Consider the following 8,626-nt stretch of genomic DNA (forward strand, 5'->3'; position numbering starts at 1 on the left):
AATAATAGTTACCAAATAATTTGCATTCATATTTGTCACTGGCACAGATCACTTATAAGATTGCTTTCTTCATGGCCAAATTATTTTTGAACTGATGCTAAAATTGCATAATTACTGTCACAAACATCATTTGGGTAGTTTGTTTTGCTTTTTGCAAAAGAAGCAAAACCCATCGCATCAAAGAGGATCAAATAACCAGCTTTTTAAGGCCTTGGTTTGATTGATAGCTTCACAAAAGCTCAAATTACTGAAACTAATTTGGGCAAACGCGTCAGATTGTTTAAACTAAAAGGTGTTTTTTTTTTTGACCTTTGTCAACAGTATAATTGACCAAGTCTCTCAGAGTTATCACATGCACCATCCGTGGTTCCATAAATGATCCCTCCAGACAATAATAAATCAGAGGATATTCTGTACATGCCCTTGTCCGAATATTGCTTTTTTCCATATATCTGACATGTGACTGTCAACATCATTTATTTACACTCAACTGCAGAATTTCCCACTTCCAACTTCCATCATATTGCCGAGTGTGAACTGTTGATTCATGTGAGGATGATACACGTGACATCTGTCCCAGTCAATATTTTTAATTACATATTTTCTAGTTCACAATAACGGCTCTACTGTAATGCAGCTACTTTACCATGACAGATGTGACGTGCGCTGCAATAATATAGTAATGGTATATATCCAATACAGGGTACATATGTGTACAGTACAGATGGAGAGGGGGGGGGTCGACACAGGGTGGTCCTGTACGTGATTAGATGACCGCTCAACTGCACCCAACAGGTTTTAATATGCTCTTTACTGATCCACTGCTGGTTATTTGCAGTGCCACTGGCCCCAGAGAAGTAGATCACATGGCTCTGAGCAGCTGAACCAAGTACAGAGGAATTCAACATAACAACAGATGTGAATAAATTGTAAATCACCACAATCGTGTTCCAGGAGGCCCCAAGAAATGGATGATGTCATTAGGGGCACAGCCGGCGCCTGGTCCCGAAACAGCCTCTCAGGTGGAATGTAGTGCAGTCCTGCTATTCCCCTGTCGAAAGGTAATATAGAGTCCAATATCCACTCTTCTAAGAGGGGGAGGCAGCTTTCTTGTTGAATAATTGAGACCCAGATAAAAGACCAATGGTTTCGCGTTGGACAACAGCGTTTCCTCATTAGCTCTCACTCTCCTCTTAAAAGGTATTTCTAAAAGGTGTTTCTACACCTTTTGTACTCTGCTTTTTTCCTTCTTAATCTCTGTCTGACCTGTTGTTTGATACACACATAGTGCTTTTTGGGGATAATAGTCTTCATAAATAATTAGGTGCTGATGTTTCCCCTGCTAATAGCGTCCCCACGGTTTGGCTAGGCGTGTTTGAAGTTACTGATAGAAATAAATTGAAGTAATGTCTAGGTTAAAGCAATGCAACCTTATATGTTTCTCCTGAAGGTGGAGATAGCCTTACAAACTTCCAATTGCTAGCCTGCTGATGTTATCGTCAAGCCAGCATATACATTCGCACCGGGCGCCTCTTTTGCCCCAATGATATGATCGCTTAATTCTCAGTTCCCTTCACCACTGTATTCCCTGCCAACAGCCAGGTCAGTGCACCGACATCTCGCGTAGTAAAGAGATTACAAACGCTGGTCCTGTTCCACCACACACTCCTGTGAAGGGAGTCCTTTCAACCCCCAAGCTGTATTCCAGGTCCAGATAGACCTTTAATAATGGTGTCATGTACTTGGTCAAGATCTAATCCACCATGAAGAGGTGGAAAAGGGGATCAGAGGCGCAGTAAAGCATGGAGAGATGCATGTTCTTTGATTTCTCCATCGCTTTCCAGACTATCAAAGTGTTATGTTTGCATACTCGCAGTACATTCATTATACTTGGAGCTCATTTTGTTAACGTTTTTATTTAAATAAAAGAAACTGTGGGAAATAAAACATATATATTTTAAAATGAATCAAAAAAAAGTAAGCTTAGATGAAAATTAGACTTTGAAAATAACATTTGCTGCTCAAATCCACTAACGTTGAACTGTGTGTTGTTTTTCTAATTACTTTGAGAGATGGTGGAACATGATCAGCAATTTATTTTCATTTTCTTCCCATTTCCTCACTAAATTTTGTATTACTGGGAGCATAGTCAGAACAGTACTTTTGAAGGGACTATATCTCAAACTTACTTCTTGCAGCAGGAGACAAATCGATGGTTATCTTGGATGTGAGTATATTTAAAGATAATTAGTAAAAACTCATCATAATGATGAGCCTTAAGTTGTGTTGACTGTACAGCATATAGGTAGGATCTGGCAGGAAAGCATGAGACGTGAGCTTTAAATGTATATAATTAATGTCTCTAGCTTGAGTCTGATGGGCACTTACTTTGAAAGGTCACTGGTCTTGACGCACTGAATAGGCCACCAAAGCCCAGATAGTCTTGAATTTCTCTTTTCTCTCAACATCCAGCCTCTATTACCCAGAGTATCCCTGCGAGTCCTTATATGACTCCCATGCTCTCAGATTAAAAACTAATTCAGTAAAGAAGGAAGAGTAGACTTACAAGTATCTTGAATCAGGGGTCAGCAGAGTAGTGGTGCAGACAGTTTGAATGTCAGAAAACATGTCAAAAATAAATTAAAAAAGGCTGTTTTTGCTGTGGGTCTGAGCTTTAACACACTATTGGAGAGGAGCATAAGGATACAACTAAACTATATGAGATAGCACATCCCACCCGGTGCTGTGATGCAGCTATGGAGCAAAAGTATAATAGAAGTGTCTGCATATCCCCTAAATGTTAGCATGTTCTGCATGTTTTGTTTCATTTATAGGATGCAGTTAGACGGACTGCTTATACGTATGCTATATTTATAACATCCAACACAGAGATCAATATAGTATACTTTAAGCCTCACTGATCTGATTGATCTTCTCTAAAGCCTGTTTAGCCTCTCTGTATGCACATTCATATTTAATATCAAGGCCTGTGAATCCGTATCAGGTAGTCAACTCAAGTGTCATTCTACTCTCATCATGTGAGATGCCAATGTTTTTAAATATAAACTACATTTAATTATTAATTAGATATGGCATATAGTGCGTTAGTAACTGTAGCGGAGGGTTTCAACAGTTGGGTACAGGTTAACAGAGGCAGGAATGTGTGCACTTCTGCAGATCTGGTTGTGGGTGATGCATCAGATGCACTGTATGCATTACATGCTGCCTGCTACATTGCTCTCCATGTTACAGCTGACTAACATATACGCAGTTGCAGTCTTTGGAGCTAATTTCCATTTTTATATTCTTTCTGTCATTTGCACAATTTACACTTTTATTGAAAACATGAATAACTCAGTTCATCTCCCTGATGTTAGCATCACAGCATCGCAGCATTGCATGGCTCTATGTGGGTCTGTCTCAGAGCGAAAGCACAAAAACCCGTATTGGCACTTAAATAATATAAGGCACCATTTGACTGCCAAAAGCACATATAGTGTGACATTTGTGGATGATTCTAGTGGCCAATAATATTAACAGCCAGATCCCCTTCGGCTAAAGCTTTCAGATTGTCCAACGCCTATTTTAAACAGCTGTGCAAAATGTTTGATCATGGAAAAGCTACATCAATATTTATTTATACGTTCTGAAATGAATAGTAATGTTTCATTTTTTTCCATCTATATGTATGTATTTCAATCTGTATTTATTTAATTTATGAATACTTTCCTACATCTCTCCCACTAGTATAAATATATTTTTAAAACATTTACAAAGTTGCCATTTGCTTCAGTGGGTGTTCAGAAGAGTTTTGATTTTATACACCAACACAACATTTAGTATTATGTTAATTGTAAATGTTGTCGAGTATGATTGAATAATTCAGTGGTACTGAACATAGCAGATGTTCACAATGCCAACTTGTCATTTTGAAGAGAGAGCCTTTCAAAGACTTGTATGCTGCAGCTATGGTTAATCTAAGTTCTGGGAAAAGTGAGCGTTGAACTATGAAAAACACCTTCGCAACAGTAAGACTGTCAAGGCTTTAAGGCCCCTCTCCACTATTAGAACATTCAATGAATAGTCATTTGTGACAAAGACTTTCTTTTTTCTTTTCTTTTTACTGTTGAGAGGGCACTAGTGAAAATGGATGCACTTCCATAAACTACTACAGTGGTTTCCAAGAAACAAAATCCTTCATCAGTCAGAATAGCAGAAACACTTGGATGTATCTTAGTTTCTCCCTTTTTAAAATGATGACTTATTTAAAAAAAACAGATAGTGGCCTGTACAATTATAATGCACCATCTCACTGCCAACAGCACAAATGGTGGGACAGAATTTCACATATGTATATACATTTCAAATGCAACATGATCAATGCACTCCATATTCAAATTGGCAAATCCAAAGTGAAAAGTGACAATTGTTAGCAAATTGGAATCTCGTACGATCAACGGGCAATGTTTAAAGAATAGTTTGACAATTTGGGAAACACACTTATTTGCTTTCTCGCTGAGAGTTAGATGAGAAGATCAATACCGCTCGTGTGTGTATGTTAAATATAAAAGCTAGCCAGCAGCCGACAAGTTTAGCACAATGGCTTGAAACATTGGGAAACAGCAAACCTTGCAGTATTCATATAAAATCCACCTATCAGCTGTCACCTATCATCTGTTTAATCCATACAAACCAAAGTGTAAAAATAAAAATGAACTTGTGTTGTGTGATGAGGTTGGCAGGCCGCCAGCTGAGACTCCAGGAAGTCACTGTTACCCACCAAGAAATAGACCGGAAGAAGAATAGTTTCCTTTTAGGCAACTTGTAATGTCTCAGGTAACACTTAAGTACAGTTATCTTTCATAATGTGAAAGCTAATATATTACTGGAATGATTTTCATTGCCATTTTCCATATATTTGTAGAAGTGGTGTAGCCTGGAATAGCATGCAGTTGTGTGGTGCCTTGTAACCTGCACCCTCGTGACACTCTGTGGCACACGGTTACCTGCCCGTCATCCGTCATGTCGACAGGAGCGGGGATTTATTATGTGCATTCTATCTGTGAATAGGCGAGGAAAGAGATAAGATTGTCTGCTAAATGTGAAAGTTGATGAAGGAAAATTGAAACATTTATACAAGAAATCGATTACAGTTTATTTTTGAAAGCAGGAATACACAAACAAAAGAAACATAAACGTCTAATCATCTTAATAATTCCCATAGGCAGTCCTCTGACTGTAGCGGCGGGAGAATTGGGTTGGATCATTTCTGCAAAGCTGTTTTGAATGAATTAGTGGTAGACCTAAAGTGTTTTTGTATTGAGCTGTAAGTTCAATTTAGTAAAATTGATCTATGAGATATTTAGAAGGAAATTTGCCGACCAGGTCCGTGGTCCCCCCCCCCCCCCCCCCCGCAGCCCCCTCCCTCCAGATTAGAAATCTTACATAACCAAATAAAGTTTCATACACGAGACAACCACTTTGTCTTGCACTATTTCTTTTTAGACGCAGCGTCATTTTTATCTGAGAAACGGAAAGGTCACAGATGTATCATTGTCAATGTTCCTGTCAAAATGTCCCCCGAGGTTGTCATGACACCAGATGCTAAATTCAAACCCCAGTCTTGATTTTATTCCACTCTAAAACACCGTGTTGCAGCACAGTGTTTCACCCCGGATGTGTATGAACAATGTCGCACACACATCGATGATGCTTGCGCCCGCAGTAGCAGAAATACAGTTAGGTCACTGTTAGACTGGCTCTTTAATCCGCATCAAAGGGTCAAGTGGGTCTTGAGCTAGGTGTTAGGTTAGGTTGCATTAATATGACCTCGGCTCATCTCATGCATTTCTACAACAGTATGTAATGTCAAAAGTATTTATAAGTACTTCAGCTGGGGATTTGCTATGATTGGTATGTCACAGTGAAGAGGACTGGAGCTCTGCAATTTCTATGAACGAATAAAATGAATCTTCTCTCCTAGAAATTACATTTATATTAAAAAAAACGCAATCCATGTGGCATTATGTTTCCCTAAAACATATTTGCTGTTGCAAATTAAGAGTATATAAAGATGTTGTAGAAGACAGGGTTACTTTGAGATGTATTGCATATACAGATTGTATCCTTTAAAATGTCATCTTTATTGTCTCTGTACCGTATTATTTGATTTCTGAAAGTCAGTCATTTCTTGTAAAATAATAAGATTTTTATAAAAGTAAGGTGTTTAAAAAGAAAGGGCTAAATAAAACTTTCCAAATACGTAGAAATGCATTTAATGAACACACGGTATTATATTGTTTTCATGCCACAATGCAATGTTTGAATGTCAAGTAAGAATTGTTGCACCTACATGGAATCCGTGAATGATTTGGAACACCTCCTGTACCTTTCTTTTTTTTAAATGGACATAATGCAGTTTCTTTGATGCGTAAAAAGACTAATCTAGGAGTTATACCCTGGCCAGGCTAAGCCTAAACATAATCAGGCTCTTGGAAACACGCCTGGTCACCTGCAAATAACCTCTGGAGGAAATAGCCATACATGACTTCTTGTACTTTGGTTCATCCGGGCATGTCATGTCTCTTTACTTCTTCTGCGATGTAGAGTCCCGGCACAAATCGCCCACATGCAGGGACACTAGACGGAGACGATCGTCTTGACCATCTGGCATGTGAAGCAGTGTGTAGTCTTCAGTTGAAAAAGTGTCTCTGTATGGAAACACTCTTTTTGATCAAAAAGCTTTTAGTAATCCAACTGTGTCCATCTGACTAACATTAATACTCTGAAAATACTGCAGTGGCTCTGAACCCTGCAGCTCCAGTAATTCAAAGCATGGCCTGAGATTGTAGAAAATCTATGTATACTTACCGTGGCTCATTCAGCTCTTCAGGTAAACCAACACAAGAGATACACCTCTGATATTCTTTGCAGGAGAGATGGCACTTTGTTTACTGCAGTTACTAAGGCCTCACAAGGTCGTCCTCTTGTCAACTACATCAAGACAATTATAGAATCTACCCGCTGTCAACTTAAAATGAAGCAGGAATTACATAATTTATGTCACTTAAGAAATAGAAAAGGTTGTCTAGGCTTTTATTTTTAGTAGGCTGGATAACTGCAATGGTGTCTTTTATAGGTTTCAAGCTGGAGTTCTAAGACTACGAAAGTAAATTGGACTTCTCACATCAATGCACTGGCAGTACGGTATGGTTCAAAGGATTGGTTTTAAAGCACTGTTACTTTTTTAATATACTAGTGCAGTGCCCATGCAAAACATGGCGGTTCAGAAAAGACTGAATGCTTGGCCTGTGATATTGTTGCTTGCAGCTTCCTGTTAATCCTGAATAAAACAGCTGCCATGAAGTCACATTAAATGAAGTAGATACAATTTGTATCTCTTATTTTCCTGTAGTTTTCTCTAACTGAAAGTACAATTCACTACACGGGAATGCTAAAACATAACATTTCAAAAACAAATAATAAAAATCCAATATTGTAGGTAAAATGAGTATTTCAGAATATGCGTGGTTTGTCATTAGTCTCATTACATTTTTACTTTATTTTTGAGAAGAATAAACCAAGGCACTTTAATTGTTAAAACTGAGGTATTGAACACACCTAACCCCTGAATTTTTTTTTATTACTGTTACACAACTGGACCCAAAGGGGTTTCATCCTTCGTCCTTCTGAGATCCTAGGTGCTCTGTGTTCTCACTATAAAAACGTGAGAATTGCAGAGTTTACACAGAACCGTCTTCTCTGTTTTTGTGTCTGCATGACACATTTTCTGGGCAGCACACACAGGCTGAAATAACCCGAACATCTTGTCTCAGCTACAGCAAACGAGGGGGGAGGTGGAGTAGCTTGTGAACATTCATCACTACTAATAGGTCATAGTTTACAACCTGACGTTGGGCGTACATCATCAGACACAGGGGACCAAGGGAAAATAGAAGAAGAGCCTTGATGGTACGGTAGGAGTCTGGTGAGATTAGATTATGTGATTTCAGCCACACTCAGCAGCAAACTGGATACACAAACATCTAAGAAGAACTGGCTCTCCTCTATTCTATTTCAGAAGTTGTCCAACCAAGAATTAAAAAAACGAACGAGTCAGATCTGAATGAAATGTTTTACAGCAAGTACTACACCAACTTCATTCTTTAGAAAAAAGGTTGTCTGGGCCAGAAATTAGCTATGCACGATCACACAGGGCTTGCTTCAGGAAGAACCTAAACATGATTGACACATGGCCAAGCTCTTCCTGAAGCAAACCCTGGTGAGTTCTGTGCTCTACAATCTGTCTCACCTTCATCTGCTTTTGGCTTTGCTCAAAGGGCTATCCATGTCTGTTTGAATTAGCTAAATATCGTTCCATCAAATCCAAGCTTTATTCTGCTGCGAGATTTGTGTGACGTACACAATCTGTCTTCTACTTTCAATCTGTGCATCAGATATTTCATATCTGGGAAAGTAAACTTCAAAATGGCACGTGTCATAAAAACCCAACCATTTCTGTTTCACTGCAAACCTCAGGTGGAAGATAACAAAGTGATCCAGGTTGGCTGGCGACCTTTTTTTTCCACACTATGGATTAGAGATTCTTTGTGTTGATCATTGGATG

The sequence above is a fragment of the Cottoperca gobio genome, chromosome 5, assembly GCF_900634415.1.
Source record: "Cottoperca gobio chromosome 5, fCotGob3.1, whole genome shotgun sequence".
Lineage (NCBI taxonomy): Eukaryota > Metazoa > Chordata > Actinopteri > Perciformes > Bovichtidae > Cottoperca > Cottoperca gobio.